Source organism: Erythrolamprus reginae, chromosome Z (genome assembly GCF_031021105.1).
Source record: "Erythrolamprus reginae isolate rEryReg1 chromosome Z, rEryReg1.hap1, whole genome shotgun sequence".
NCBI lineage: Eukaryota > Metazoa > Chordata > Lepidosauria > Squamata > Dipsadidae > Erythrolamprus > Erythrolamprus reginae.
This window is the reverse complement of record NC_091963.1, coordinates 38,540,742-38,557,714: the sequence shown is the minus strand read 5'-3', so window position 1 is coordinate 38,557,714 and position 16,973 is coordinate 38,540,742. Positions and strand designations below refer to the sequence as shown.

General features: G+C 42.8%; 1 protein-coding gene across 1 annotated transcript in view; it reads left to right on the top strand.

The window, feature by feature from the left end:
* The first annotated feature begins 175 nt into the window (after nt 1-175).
* THSD7A (thrombospondin type 1 domain containing 7A) overlaps nt 176-16,973 on the top strand; it is a 367,936-nt gene continuing 351,138 nt past the window's right edge. The window contains exons 1-2 of the mRNA XM_070730018.1: nt 176-258; nt 584-632. The gene's annotated coding sequence lies outside the window, so the exon portion shown is untranslated. The remainder of the gene's footprint in view (nt 259-583; nt 633-16,973) is intronic.

The following is a 16,973-nucleotide window of genomic DNA, read 5'->3' as shown; positions in this document are numbered from 1 at the left end:
TTGGTATTAAAGTACCATGGTTCTTTTATTTTTTCAGAAGATAAAATCTTCATTAACAATAGCATAGATGGTATATATATTCTTCTAATGGATAGGATCAGTCTGGCATCTACTGTGCTTTTCCCTTTAAGATGCTTTAGACTGCTACAGGCACACCTGTAGTCTTGAAGAGTCCAGATTAAGGGCTTCTTTTCAGCCACTTTGTTGTCTGGTTTGAAGGTGGGATCAACCAGAATATCAATGATGGTTTGTTTCTCTGTATGTATATGTCTTGCTGCTGCATATCCATACAATCTCAACTACTCCAGAAATATTTATCAGTTTTCAGACTATCACACAAATGCATAATTTTCTAGGGTCTGTGGGGGAAAAAACTGTTCAGAAAAATCAATATTTTGTTGTTTTTCATATTGTGTTTTATTTGAGTGTGAAGTGGCATTTTACTTGGGACACCAGAACTGTTGGGAGTTAATGTAAAAATTAAGTAAATAAAATTTGCTTTTAAGACAGTAGTCATGTTTTTCTAATGAAAATGGCCAAATACAGTTTAAAAGTTTACATGCAGTGTCCCTTCTTTTCATAGGTATTCCAGGTGATCAACCCATAAAGCAGCCTATGCAAGACAATTTAAGGTAAATATTTTAGCTGTTGAGTTTATATTTCTCCAGATTTCTTAATATCTTTTAAATTTCTGTTTCTAATGATATGTCAGTTCCAGCTTTATCTCTTTCCACAGAGCTTTTGTGAATAGCATTTCTTTTTTGCTCTGGAATTTGTTGCAATATATATTTTACTTACCGGTAAATGGTTTTAAAACTTGATTGGCAAGCTGTTGTAAAACTGAGTTTTCGATGTTAAGAAACAATAGAATACAAAGTCCTGCCCCTTTTGTTAGGGGTGAAATCAGCGGTGGGCTGCTAGCCAGAACCAGTGTTCCCTCTAATTTTTTTTTGGGGTGGGCGGAAAAGTATAGTGTCTGAGCGGCAGTCCCTTCAGGACTGGGCGGCACAGAAATAATAAATAAATAAATAAATAAACAAACAAACAAAAAACCCACCCTGTTTTGCCTCAGAGAATTTCAAAATAAAATACTGTAATGTGTGTCTATAACAGTGAGCTCATAATAGGGCAACTCTATCAATATCAAAATGCCACTTAAATAGTTGAGCTAGTTTCAAACTAGATTTTCATTTTCTTTCTCTCTTCCTTACTCCCATTCTTTTTCTTTCTCTTTTCCTTCCTCTCTTTTTTCTATCTGTTTCTCTCTCTTCCTCTCTTCCTCTCTCTCTCCTTCCCTCTCACGCTTTCCCTCTCGGCTTCTGGGCAGGTTTGGAAAACTCTGAGTTGATGATGATTTTTAAGTGAGCGATTGCTCACTGCTCAGCTTAGAGGGAACTATGGCCAGAACGCTAAATTGTGCTTGCCACTGCGGCTCGTAGGTGCTTGTGGAGCCAGTACAATTTTGCTTCTGCACCTGTGGAGGTAGCAAAATCATGCACGGAGCCGTAGGTGCACATATGTTTCAGCATGCGCAGAAGCAAAAAAAAACCCTCACCGAAACACGGATGCACCTAAGGCTCCGTGCGCGATTTTGCTACCTCCACAGGTACAGAAATGCTCTCGTTCACTCATGCCTGTCAGTCGTTGGAGAGCTGGTCGCCAAGGCAGCATGAGGCTCCACCCACCCGCCCAGTCCCCGCCATTTTGGTTATTTTATCGTCTGCACATGCGCAAAGTATTCTGTGGATCTAGAGAGGGTAAAAAAACCCAAATGGTTGATGGGCGGAGCCTTGGCTAGCTTTGTGACCAGCTCTCCGACGACCAACAAGCATGAGCAAAACGGAAGCATTTCACCATTGCCTTTTTGTACATGTATTCTTATAGAGAAGGGAGACAGTCTGCTTTGAAATGATGTCTCAACCCTTCTTTCATTATTTTGGGCAAAGCCTTGAATTGTGCTGAGGTTTTTGAATGTTCTTGAGTATAATGTAATGTGAATAACTGTGAAAATTTTTAATTGACTAACAATGTATTTAATATGTCGGAAGCAAATATCCATTTATTTGGCTCTTTTCTATTAGTCGTGATTGCTTCAAAATGTAATTAAACTATGTTTGAGACATCTTTCTTTTCAATTAATATCCTGGAATTATTATTTTTGCAAATAATTCAAGGCAGCAAACATATGCAATATACTTTCCTCCTCCAATTTTCCCCACAACAACAATCCTGTGAGGTGGGTTAGGCCAGTGATTTTCAACCTTTTTTGAGCCGCGGCACATTTTTTACATTTACAAAATCCTGGGGCACTACGACACAGTACATATTATACATATAGTTAATAATATAGTTTCTAAATGTATTTATACTCACTTGGTGTCAAATATCTGTATACCCCATCAGGATAGATATAACCAGCTGAGGCTGAGGCTCCATCTAGTGGCGACAACATTTACCTCCAGTCCTGACCAGGATTAGAAATCGGGATCAAGGGGAGGAGTAGCAGCTTCAACTATTCCCCGCCGTCACACAATGACAAGTGTGCGGCAGCCTGAGCGGGGACCTTCCTGGGTGTGGATGAGAGGCGGCCTGCTATTGGTTCATCGCTAGTGGTCAGGATGAATCCTAGAAGGTGCTTGGTCAGTGAGTGTTCTCTGTGCCTCCACTCTTCCTGTCACTGATAGCTGGAGGGATTGTGAGGGGAATGTTTATGTTCGGATGGAGGCAGCTGGCGGCAGGCCCAATAAAGGGGCTCCGCGGGCCGTATCCAGCATGCAGGCTGTAGTTTGGGGACACATATTTAATTTCCCCATGGCACACCTGATCATGTCTCACGGCACACTAGTATGCCATGGCACACTGGTTGAAAAACACTGGGTTAGGCTGAGAGAGAATGATTGGCAAAGATCACTTCAATAAAACCTTTAGAACAAGGGTGTCAAATTCAAGGCCTGTGGGACACATGGCCCACGGGGTGCTTAAATCTGGCCCACAGGGACACCCTGGAAACAGCGAAGGGCCGTCCCGCGGTGGCTCTCGCAGCAAAAATAGAGCTCTACTAGAGCTCTCCGTTTTTAGCTGTGACAGCTTCCTTCAACTCTCTGCCAGCGAAAATGGACCTCCAGAGGGCAGCAGAGCGCTTCAGCAACCACAGGCTCTCCCAATATTAGTGATGTTGAACTGGTCATGCCCATTCTGGCCATGCCCCTTGGCTTCCCTGAGATCAAACACAACCCTGATGCAGCTCTCAATGAAATCAAGTTTGACACCCGTGCTTTAGAATAAACAGTAGAAAGCAAGTGAAACTAATGCAAAACCATTTAATCTTTTAAAGAAGTTGGGAACCACCCTGTTGAAACAAACTCAATTATCAAAAATTTCAAAAGCGTCAAGTCAAGTGTTGCTGATTTTCTCTTATTTTTATTCTTAAAGTGCACCTGGATTTTGATTTGTTAAGAGCTGATGCTGAAATTGGATGAATGGGACCAGCATATATACTAAATTGGAACCACATTGCGAAGAACCACAAAAATAAATATAAAGGATTAGCTGCAATCTATGAAATTGTATATATCAGGCAAAAAAAGAACTCTTAAAACTAATGTAGACTAATGTCTTGTATTTTTTTTTAATCTAGGAAGAGAATTTGGATTATATAGACTGATTTAATGTTGAATTTTAGCATTAATGAGAAGGTTGGTAGATAATAATGAGAAGAACCAACGATTTGCTGGATTTTTTATAGCTATATTTTGAGACAAAGAAAAAAGAGGACTAGGTGAAGCTCTATTTTTTAAGCAGTGCATTATGTGGTTGGAAGGCTGAATTAAGCAAATATTAAACACAATCTAGGTTTAAAGACCATATATCCGTGATGGTGAACCTATGGCACACAAAGCCATTTCTCCAGGCATGCGGAGCCATCATCCGTTGCTCTTCTGGGTTCTGGTACTCTGGCCAGTTGATTTTCACATACACGGGAGTGCCAGAAACCGAAAGAACAACCACTCAATGCATGGCATATTTATTATTATTATTATTATTATTGTTATTGTTATTGTTATTGTTATTGTTATTGTTATTGTTATTGTTATTGTTATTGTTATTGTTATTGTTATTGTTATTGTTATTGTTATTGTTATTGTTATTGTTATTGTTATTGTTATTGTTATTGTTATTGTTATTGTTATTATTAATTAGATTTGTATGCCGTCCCTCTCCGTAGACTCGGAGCGGCTCACAGCAATGATAAAACAATATACAATAGCAAATCTAATATTAAAGCCTAAAATAACAATTTTACATCAAAAGCCTAAAAACCCCATTATATAAAAAGCATACACACATACATTCCACACATAAAACTACATAGGCAAGGGGAAATGTCTCAGTTCCCCCATGCCTGATGGCAGAGGTGGGTTTTAAGAAGTTTTCGAAAGGCAAGGAGGGTGGGGGCAGTCCTAATTTCTGGGGGAAGCTGGTTCCAGAGGGTCGGGGCCGCCACAGAGAAGGCTCTTCCCCTAGGTCCCACCAGCCGACATTGTTTAGTCGATGGGATCCAGAGAAGGCCAACTCTGTGGGACCTAACTGGCCGCTGGGATTTGTGTGGCAGACACTGGGCGGCTGCTGCATTCCTACGTGCATAAAGACCAGCTAACCAGTGCACATGCATGCATTGAATCCCAGAAGGAGAGCAGAACTGCCACCCAGGATGGGCTAGTGAGGCTTCCCTCCCTTCCCACCTGAGCGAGCTTCTTGTGCAGCCCCAGCACCAATGCATGTCCAGAGTGCCTGGCCAGCTTGGGCACATGGGGTAGGGTTTGCTGCCTGGGCGGCCAGGGGCCTGCCCGTTGTTGCTGCCACTGCAATGGAATGGTGGTGGCTGTGGCTGCCGCTTCCAGCTGGGATGTTGGAGGAAAAGGAACCACGCTGCCTCAGGAGGGCTGGAGGAGAATGCAGCATGGAGACATTGCCAAGAGGTAAGAGGTGCATCAGCTGGGAAGTGACCAGGAAGGGGGCTGCACTGGCTTGTTTTCAGTGGTGGACTCGGGGGTGGGGGAGCTTTATCCTGGCCAGAATTGGGGCAGGGTTTGTTTATTTATTTATTTATTTATTGATTGATTGATTGATTGATTGATTGGATTTGTATGCCGCCCCTCTCCAGAGACTCGGGGCGGCTAACAGCGACAATAAAACAGTGTACAATAGTAATTTGGTATTGATGATTAAAAATCAATTAATATAAAAACCAAACATACATACATACATACATACCATGCATAGAATTGTAAAGGCCTAGGGGGAAAGAGGATCTCAATTCCCCCATGCCTGGTGGCAGAGGTGGGTTTTAAGTTGTTTACGAGAGGCAAGGAGGGTGGGGCCTGTTCTAATCTCTGGGGGGAGTTTGTTCCAGAGGGCTGGGGCGCCACAGAGAAGGCTCTTCCCCTGGGTCCCGCCAGGCGACATTGCTTAGTTGACGGGACCCGGAGAAGATCCACTCTGTGGGACCTAACTGGTCGCTGGGATTCATGCAGCAGAAGGCGGTCCCTGAGGTAATCTGGTCTGGTGCCATGAAGGGCTTTATAGGTCATAACCAACACTTTGAATTGTGACCGGAAACTGATCGGCAACCAATGCAGACTGCGGAGTGTTGATGTAACATGGGCATATTTGGGAAAGCCCATGATTGCTCTCGCAGCTGCATTCTGCACGATCTGAAGTTTCCGAACATTTTTCAAAGGTAGCCCCATGTAGAGAGCGTTACAGTAGTCAAGCCTCGAGGTGATGAGGGCATGAGTGACTGTGAGCAGTGACTCCCGGTCCAAGTAGGGTCGCAACTGGTGCACAAGGCAAACCTGGGCAAATGTCCCCCTCGCCACAGCTGAAAGATGTTTGTCTAATGTCAGCTGTGGATCGAGGAGGACGCCCAAGTTGCGAACCTTCTCTGAGGGAGCCAGTGATTCTCCCCCCAGGGTAATGGATGGACAGATGGAGTTGTCCTTGGGAGGTAAGATCCACAGCCACTCCGTCTTGTCTGGGTTGAGTTTGAGCTTGTTGACACTCATCCAGGCCCTGGGGCTGCAGAACTGGGTCATCAAGGATGTACCCACCACCCAGAAAGGGACCAGGTGGCAGGCAAGGGAGTAGATTGAGAGGTGCAAGGGCATCCAAAAGACCAAGCAGAGCTGCAACAAGTGCTACTCTTCATGTGTGCATGCATGCCAGAAACCGGAAGAGTAAGATCATCTACTTTTCCAGTTTCTGGAGCTCGCACTCTGTGCACACACCCATGCTTCAACTCAGTGTCAAAAATGCTCGTGTGCAGTCCAGTTTTGGCACTCAGTGCCATATATGAATGCATTTTTGTATTCATGTATTTAGGACATTACAATAACTGAACTACAAGTTCATTTACCATTTTGAATAGCCCAGTCACTATGATTTATCAGGTATTTGCTATAGCAGGATGTCAAACTTGCTGTCACAGGCAAGTCATGCCCACCCCAGCTCTGCAAAGGGGGGAAATGTTAAATAAATATTTAAATATTTATTGCTATTTGACATAGGAAAGCATTAATTTCATTAATTTCATCAATAACAATTAAAAGTAAAATGGTAGCTAGGAAACTTGACAACATTTCAGGTACAGTTTTGTTAAAAATTACTGTCTTTATGATAAATATTAGCAATCACAGAACATAATGTAAATCCTAATAGTTATTTCTTTAAATATTTTAATGAGGACTTTGAGAAACAATTCTTATTACTTTTCTGGCTGTTTTAGATAGAACTTTTGCTTTCGGACTGATTTACACTACTGTTCTAGAAAACCATTGCAGAACTATTACCAAAGGCAGGCATTTTTGTGTCATGAAAGAGTGAGAAACCATTATTTAATTTGTTATGGTTTTATTGGGAATTATGGGTCCCAAGGGCCAACATAATTTACTGAAATTATCTGGACTGGAGAAAAACATTTGTTAGTCTGCTCTAGATTACAAAAAGCTTTAGAACTTAACATTGACAGAGATTTAGAGAGTCTCTTCAGAGATACAAAAGACTAGAAATGTTCATTCATATTAAAATAAATAAAAATTAAGTGACTGATATTATATCTATTATAAGGAGAGCTGTTGTTGTGGCTTTGCTTAGAGCCAAGGCAGATTTATCTATTTACATACATACATACATACATACATACATACATACATACATACACATGCATGCATGCATACATACATACATACATACAGTAGTACCTCTACCTAAGAACCTCTCTAGATAAGCAGTGGGGGTTCAAGATTTTTTTGCCTCTTCTTAAGAACCATTTTCTACTTAAGAATCTGAGCCTGGAAAAATTTCCCAGGAAATTTGAGAGCAGGATGAAGGCCTGGCCAGTTTCCTGCCATTCCCCCTTTAATCCCAACCATCTCGGGCTTTTCTGGGCTGCCAGAGGAGCCTTTCAGTGGTGCTTAAAGAGGCTTTGGCAGTCCAGAGTGAACAAAGCATTTTCCTTTCTCTGGGCTCTTGGAGAGGGAATAAACCTCTGCCAGCGCCCAGATAAAAGAAATGCTCCCTTCGCTCTGGGCAGCCCAGAGCGAATGAAGCATTTTCCTTTCTCTGGGTGCTTGAAGAGGGAATAAACCACTTTGCTGTGGTGACTTCCTTGTGCTGCCTCCATACACTCAGCACAAGGTTGCCTCCCAGAGTGGGGGGGGGGGGGGGGGGCAAAAGGGGGCACTTTGCCCTGGCTGTATCAACTCAGCTTCAGCCAAATTGATGAGACACCACAGTGAAGGAAAGGCGCTGGCTACAAAGCGAGTGAGCAAGAGAAGAGGGGAGCCCTTCAGCATGGGAAGGAAGAGGAAGCAGTTAGCAGCAGCAGCAGCAGCAGCCACCTTTCTGTCAAAGGAACGGGAGGTTCCCCCCTCTTGTCCTCCTGGGTTTCTCTCTCTGGCGCAGTGCAGGGGAGTTAGCCTGGGCTGGGTGTGTGGGAGGCGCGTGTTCCTCCTTGCTGCTTCAGAGTCCATCTTTTTTTTTTTTAAGCCTTAAAATTTTGGATTTTTTTTTATTCCCTTACCTCACCTTCTTCCTTCAGCAGTGACTGTCCTCCTCGTTTCCCTCCTCCTTCTCTTCCCACTCAAATTCCGAGCTTTTATTTCTTTCCTAATGGGTTTGCACACATTATTTGCTTATACATTGATTCCTATGGGAAAAATTGCTTCTAGTTACAAACTCTTCTACTTAAGAACCTGGTCATGGAACAAATTAAGTTCTTAAGTAGAGGTACCTCCGTATATATATAATTTATTTTCAAGTATTTATAAATGCATGTGAGCTCAGTAAAAACAAATACATCTGTACAGTGCTATTTTTAAAAACAAACAAACAAACCAAAAACAAGATGGATACTGCATGCATAGTGCTGGAAACCTGGCTTCTGTGCATGTTTAATAGAAGAAAAAACTGATTTAAAAAATAAAAATAAAAATAAATAATTAAAAAATAAATAAATAAATTTCAAATAAAAGATGGCGGCACCCACAGACTGAGCCAACCAAACCAGTTTCATGACAACATTGTGATATCACCACTGGGTCACTACCCATGTAGGCGAACCAGTCCGAACCGGGAGAAACACACCCCTGTGCAGCATAGAGTGGATTGAAAGCAGATGGGTGCATGTTCCATTGTTTTTGCTTCTTAAAGAAAAGACTTGAAGAATAGGAGAAAAAGTAGATAGGAAACTCTTTATTTTTCAGAAAGTAAGCTGAGTAGGTGAATGGAACCATTTTTTATGTGTATGTCTATGTGTATGTGTGTGTGTATATGTATATGTACAGTGATCTCTCGATTAGCGCGGGGGTTACGTTCCAAGACTTCCCGCGCTAATCGATTTCCGCGTTATAGTGGTGCGGAAGTAAAAAACACCATCTACGCATGCGCACCATTTTTTTCATGGCCGCACATGCGCAGATGGTGGAGTTTGCGTGTGGGCGGCGGGGAAGACCAAGGGAAGGTTCCTTCAGCCACCCAACAGGTGATCTGCTCCGCAGCGCGGAAGCAGCGAGGAGCCGAAGATGGGGTAAAGGCAAAGGGGAAACCCCATCTTCGGCTCCTCGCTGCTGCCGCGCTGCGGAGCGGACCAGGTGTTGGGCGGCTGAAGGAACTTTCCCTTGGTCTTCCCGCCGCCCAGGCAAAGGGGAAACCCCAAGATCGCTTGCCGCTTGCCGTATTGCAGCTTGGAGCCTTGCTTCGCCTCCTTCGCTGCAATACGGCAAGCGGCAAGCGATCTTGGGGTTTCCCCTTTGCCTGGGCGGCGCTGGGGCCATGCGGAGCCGCTCATCTAGGGGGGCGTGGACCGGCAAGGTGCCCTCCGCTCTCTCTCTTTCTCTCCCTGTTACCGGTGTGGTATAAGAGAGAGAAAGAAAAAGGAGGGCGACTTGCCAGTCCACGCCCCCCTGGATGAGCGGCGCCGCATGGCCCCAGCGCCGGACTCCGCCGTTGCCTCCGCCCTTGTTCGGCTCTGCAGCTGAGAGGCCACGTCCACCCCCTCCTCGGTGTTCCCGGCACCCAGCGTCCCCACGCCGCCTCCACCTCCCGGTAATGCGCCCGACCTCTGCCTCTCTCTTTCTCTCTCATATACCACGCCGGCAACAGGGAGAGAAAGAGAGAGAGAACTAGTGCGGACTTATTTTTTAATTAATATTTTTTGAAAAACCGCATTGCAGCGTTTCGCGCTAATCGAGACCGTGCTAATCGAGGGATCACTGTATATTCAATGAAGGGCCCGGACTGGAACAGTGTGGAATGCTGTTCCAGTGGCGGAAATGGGGCACATAGCTTAGCTCCATTGCCACTGGGCATGCATGTGTCATGCATGCACAACTGGCATGATTCTGGTAAAAATTACCAGTATTTTTGCTTCTGTTCATGCGTGAAAACAAAGATATCATCAATTTTTTGCCGAAATCTCGCTGCCGCTAGAACGGCCGCATGAGATTTTGGCTGCCAAATCTCACTGCAGCGCCTACAGCGGCAGCTGGGATCAACAGCAACAGCGGCCTGGCTCAGCTCTGGCTATCTGGGCTGTTCTCTGCTCCCCATGCCATAGGCATCTCTCGGTGCACGTGGTGGTGGCGCCCCACATGAATTGTGGCCTTTAGGAGCAGCACTGTGATCCCGAAGTCCACAACTTGCTCAGGGCACCATCGCCATGCCAAGAGATGCCTGACAAACCAGAGCACAGAGCAGGCTGCATGGCCAGACTTGGGGTCATTCATTCAACCTGGTCCCTGCACCATGGTTCATTGACCTGCAGGAGATCGTGGAAGAGCAAGGTAAGGCCTGGCCGGGCTGCTTGTGGCAGGTGATAGCATAGTGGTGGGGTGAGCAGACAGAGCTGCCTCTCACAACGGAGCAGAGAGGCAAGGCGGGAGAGCGGAGTCAGAACGGGCAGGCTGCTCATGGCAGAGCTGCCACGAGTGGAGGGGTGAGGCAGGCGAGCAGACAGGCTTCAGGGAAGCTTCCCAAGAACAAAACAGCCTTTCCTAAGGCTGAAAATCAGCTATCCAGTGTGTGCATGCCCGCTGGAGCTGAAACATAGCAAAGTCTCGCATGCCTCTGATATGGCCCTACGTGCCATCTGTGGCACACATGCCATAGGTTAGCCATCATGGGTTTAGTCTATTTATTTATTTATTTATGTATGTATGTATGTATGTATATATGTATGTATGTATGTATTTATTTATTTATTTATTTATTTATTTATTTATTTATTATGCTGCCCTTCTCCTTAGACTCAGGGCGGCTTACAACATGTTAGCAATAGCACTTTTTAACAGAGCCAGCATATTGCTCCCACAATCCGGGTCCTCATTTTACCCACCTCGGAAGGATGGAAGGCTGAGTCAACCTTGAGCTGGTGATGAGATCTGAACCGCTGACTTTCAGATCTACAGTCAGCTTCAGTGGCCTGCAGTACAGCACTCTACCTGCTGCGCCACCCCAATGCATAGCTTTTTATTTCAAGCAGATTCCATGATGACCATGCATCTGTTTGTATTAAGTTACAAATGGTTTGCTTCTAATTATCCTGGAATCTAAAACCCTAACTCTTCCCAATGATGGAACTTTAAAAAAAAAAAAAAAAAAAAGGTTTATTGAATATATACATGTTAAAACAAGACAGTAAATAATCTTTCACTTAGTGTTGTATAATACAGTGTCTTGGGTTGAACATACAGAAAGAGAAAGGGACAACAAATACAGATAAAATAAAATACAACAAAAAACATATACAACCACCACCACCCATTTAGATAGACAGCTATCTTATGTTACGACATTTCTACAACATATAGCACCAACGGCCCATCTTCATTCTATGTGAAACCTTTTAAGAAATTATCTTACTCTTTCTTTTACATCTCGTTACAACCATTAATTTTATTACTTTTGCATCTAGTAAAAATATATTTTCTGTGTAGAGTTTTGTTTCTCTTTTCCATCCATTTATAAAATTCATTCCAAATTTAATAATATTTTCGTCTTTATTTCTTAATTCAAACGTTAACTTATCTAGTTCCGCACAATCATATATATATATATATATATATATATATATATATATATATATATATATATATATATATATATCATGATTCTGTCTGTTGGTGTTTCTTCTCTTTTCCAGTTTTATGCTATGCACATCCTAATCGCTGTGATGATATGTTGAATAAGGTAGTAGTCTTCGTTTTTCAGTTTTAGATCTATTATGCCTAGCAGGAATATCTCAGGTTTCAATTTATGCTTTTGTTTAGTTATTTCAAAAATCCACAATTTTAATCTATTTTTTTTTATTTGGGGGCATGTCCAACACATATGGAAAAAGGTCCAATTTTCATTATCACATCTCCAGCAGTTAGGTTTTAAATTGGGTTATTGCCTCCGTACTAGAGAACCACCTTGGTATCCTCCTGTAATGTTCCATTTTTATTTTGTTCCATATTTCTAATAGTGCCTGTCTTATTTTGTGATTTTTAAAATACGTTGGGGTTTTATTTTTCTCATTCCATAAGAATCCATGATGGAACTTATGTTGATTTTTAGATGAGCTTTTAATCTTAAATGATATATGTCTAACCAGTAGATAATTTTCTCATGACAATGTTTTTCAGAGAATTCCCTACAGTTCAGATACTAATACAGTAGTATAATTAGTCTAAAGTAAACATATAGTCTAAATGATGTTTCTTGTAGTTTTCTTGGCAACAATATAGGTGTTTGAGATTTTATTTTTCAAATTTCCATCCTAATCTGTGACTCTGGTATTTCCTAATGGACCTCTAACCAGCTGCTTTAGTCTGTGTAGCTTTTCTAGACCAATTAGGTTTGTTTATTTATTATTTATTTATTAGATTTGTATGCCGCCCCTCTCCGTAGACTCGGGGTGGCTCACAGCAATAATAAAGACAATGTAAAAACAAATCTAATAATTTTAAAAACACTAAAAACCCCATTATTAAAAGCAAACATACACACAAACATACCATGTATAAACTGTATAGGCCCGGGGGAGATGTCTCAGTTCCCCCATGCCTGATGGCAGAGGTGGGTCTTAAGAAGTTTACGAAAGGCAAGGAGGGTGGGGGCAGTTCTAATCTCCGGGGGGAGCTGGTTTCAGAGGGTCGGGGCCGCCACAGAGAAGGCTCTTCCCCTCGGTCCCGGCAAACAACATTGTTTAGTCGACGGGACCCGGAGAAGGCCAACTCTGTGGGACCTAACCGGTCGCTGGGATTCGTGCGGAGAAGACAGTCCCGGAGATATTCTGGTCTGATGCCATGAAGGGCTTTATAGGTCATAACCTACACTTTGAATTGTGACCGGAAACTGATCGGCAACCAATGCAGACTGCAGAGTGTTGGTGTAACATGGGCATACCTGGGGAAGCCCATGATTGCTCTCGCAGCTGCATTCTTGTTTGTTGGTTTGTAGGATTTATACGGCTACCCACTCACTCTCAGTGACTCTGGCTGGATTACCAAAAAATAAAAATAAAAGAATAAAAAAACAATAATGATCCACTCCTGGTGACAATGCACAATGAAAAGAAGCACTTTATGGGCTCCATCCCACACTGGATTTTCCAGGCCCATTGTTAGAACCAGGTCTTCAGGTCCTTAACAAAAGAATATCAAAGTGGGGGCCAGTCTAATCTCTGCAGAAATGATATTCCAAAGGGATGGAGCAACCTCAGAGAATGGAACCAACTTTCTTTTGATTTCCACCAGATGGGACCAACATTCCTCTCTGCTCTAATGTCTCAGGTGGCTATAACTGGGAAGAGATCATTTCTTCCCAATGGCCAAAACTATTGTACATCTTGCAATTTATTTATTTTTATTTTATTTATTTGTTTTGTCAATTATAGTATTAAAGGTATACAAAGATATAACAGTGTTTACATACATCATACTAGTAAGAGAGAAACATTAGGACAGGGGATGGAAGGCACAGTGATGCATTTAAATGCACTTCTGGCATTTTAGTTGGCTGTCCCTGTAAATAATTGATTTCTGCAAACTTTGTTATTTCTTCTGATAAGCTCTACCTACTATGACAAAAAGCTCTCTAAAGAGAGCTAGTTGTTTGGTTTCCTATCTTCTGTAAACTTTGGAGATGAGTGACAAGTGAAAATCGATAAATGTCAATTTTGCATTTGTGTGTCTGCCAGCTTAAATGTACTTCACATTTATTTGTTCATTTGTTGGAGGTCAGCCCCAAGCATTTGTGTCACTTTTTATCAGTTTGTGGCAGCTTGTGGCCGACAATGAAGGATTTTGCTAGTGCAATGATCCTATTGACTCATTTGCAGAATTGAATTTCTCTGAGAAAGAGAAAATGCAAGAAGAAAACAACAGCATAGTTGACCAGTAATGAATTAATATAGATCGAACCTTTTATATCCAACTAGGAAACCTCATTAGCTTTGCACACAATATGGGAGAATAGTCTCAAATACCGTATTTTTTGGTGTATAAAACTCACTTTTTCCCTCCCTAAAAGAGGCTGATAATTAGGGTGTGTGTTATACTCTGAATATAGCTTTTCCCCCCCCCAGCCCTAACTAACTGCTAATGATCTTCCCAGTTCTTATCTTGCAGGCTTTTTCATTGTTTCTCTCTGCGAAGAATGTTTTCCAAGCCCTAGGTCTTTGCAGGTTTCTTTTTCATTACTCTAACTTGCTCTGAGTAAGTTTCTTTCCAGACCTAACCAGGTGCTATTCTTCGCAGAGAGTAACAATGAAAGACCTTGCAAGCGGGTAAGAGCTGAGAACATTGTTAGGACATAGTTAAGGCTGGAATGAAACTTTTTTGGAGCAAGTTAGAGCAATGAAAAATAAAAACCCTGGAAAGACTTACGGCAAGAGGGGGGGAGGCAGGTACGGCCGGGGTGGCTTCACTGGGTCCTGGTGGGCAGCAGTTGCAGTTCAACTGGGTGATGGGCAGGAGGGGTGAGGAGGACTCGGAGCAGTTTTAACATACGGAAGGAGGGAGGCGAAGCAGCGGCCGGATTAGGACTGGGCCACAATTTCAACTTGCTGCTGCTTCTTTGGTCGGGGAGACAAAGGGAAACATGTGGCTGTCCCCGCGGGCCTTGGCGGAGGTGGAGGTGGAGGAAAGGGGCATCTCACCCAGCCCCTCTGTCCTCACTTCAGCATCTTCCGCCGGTTGTCATGTGACTGGCTTCCCAACTCCCCTTTGGCCCAAAGCGGGCAGACAAGCAGGGCTCTCCATGCTTGCTCAGAGGGACCTGCAGACGGGCAATGCGGCTTTCCGAAATGCAGGCGAGCGAGAACCGAAGGGGCCCTGGCTGTCTTTTGTCCGCCCTTAACAGAGAGGGCTGCCTTGGCTTCTCCAGCGAGGAATCTCCAGCAAGGGATACTGCAAAAAGTTTAAAAGAAAAGTTTCGGGGACTTTTAGGAGCTGGCATGGATGGATACTGACACCCATCGTTCTCAACTGGGAGGAGGATGGTCTGCCTTCCCGCTTAGCATCCTGAGCCCCCTCCTGAAATTCTCTCCAGTGCTTTCCAACTGCTGGAAAACAAAGGGAAAGTCCAGTCAATGTTGACAATCCCAGCGGTGGCAGTCACAAGGTAGGGGAATCCCTGCAACAGTAAAAAAGCATACGCGCAGTAAGAGAGCACCCGCACCCAGGCTCAGGTTTGTAAGGTGAAAATGGTTCTTAAGAAGAGGCAAACAAATCTTAAACACTGGGTTCGTATCTCAAAAGGTTTGTTAGTAGAGGCATTCGTAAGTAGAGGTACTACTGTACTATACTATCAGAAGCCATACTATTATTAAATTACTACCATTTATGCAGTTTAATATAAATTATGTCACAGAAGTGAGTACACACCCTCACATTTTGTACTGTATTTTTTCAGACACACCGTATATAAGACACACCCTAATTTTGGGGGAGGAAAACAACGGAAAAGTGATTTGCCTCCTAGTGATTTGCCAAACAGCAAATAGCACAGATGATGTACACTGTTTCAGTAGTAGGTTGCAGCTGGAACGGCTGGGATCAGGGTTCCAGTGGCAGAAATTGAGTTGCGAACGCATCTCCATGCCCCCGATGTGTGCATGCATGGGATTTTGCTTCTACACAAGCTCAGGAAGCAAAATCTCAGGCGAGGATGCTCTCATGCCTGAGATTTCACAAATTTTGGGAGGTTTTTTTTTGCTTCTGCGCATAGAAACATAGAAGACTGACGGCAGAAAAAGACCTCATGGTCCATCTAGTCTGCCCTTATACTATTTTATCTTACAATGGATATATGTTTATCCCAGGCATGTTTAAATTCAGTTACTGTGGATTTACCAACCACGTCTGCTGGAAGTTTGTTCCAAGGATCTACTACTCTTTCAGTAAAATATTTTCTCACATTGATCTTTCCCCCAACTAACTTCAGATTGTGTCCCCTTGTTCTTGTGTTGACTTTCCTATTAAAAACACTTCCCTCCTGAACCTTATTTAACCCTTTAATATATTTAAATGTTTCGATCATGTCCCCCCTTTTCCTTCTGTCCTCCAGACTATACAGATTGAGTTCATTAAGTCTTTCCTGATACGTTTTATGCTTAAGACCTTCCACCATTCTTGTAGCCCGTCTTTGGACCCGTTCAATGCACCCGCAATGATCCCAAAGGGTGTACCGGTAGCGGCCGGTAAGCTCACCTGCACTGTTTGCTGTGTATCTCTGTACATGTGAGCCTGACCCATAGATATAGCAAAGAATTGGAAAAATTTACATTATGACAGTATATTAAGTTTTCTTACATGTAATCACACTTACCTCCTCCCAATTATTTAAATAGAACTACTCCTAACATGATTTAGTCAGGGTTTAACTCAGCTGCCTTATCTTAATATTAATACTTAGTTCTAAAACAGGACATTTCAGATTATACTTTACAGATCTTTAAAATTGATGTGGCTTTCTGGAAGTATTCTCTGCTATTTAAAAGAAGATTCACTAGCACTGGGTCGCTTCAGATCAAGCAATTATTTTAAAAAGCTTCTTCATTTTGTCTAGAACAACAATGAAGCAGTCTTCAAAAAATAAGTCTAATAATTTGAACATTCTATAGGCATTTATAGTTATTAATTTACTTCCTTGCAGCAAAAAACCAAACAGCCAGTTTCAGCCTTGCAGCAAATTGTCTCCGTGCAGTTTTAGTTTGTGCTAATCAGCCTCTTCTGCTGTTTGCTGCAAGGAGGTAAATTTGTTTGTTTGTTTGTTTGTTTACTTACTTACTTATTTATTTATTAGATTTATATGCCGCCCCTCTCCGAAAACTTGGGGCGGCTCACAACAGTAATAAAAACAATATAGCAGTTGAACAAATCTAATATTAAAAACATATAAAACCCTATCATTATTTAAAAAACCAAACAGCA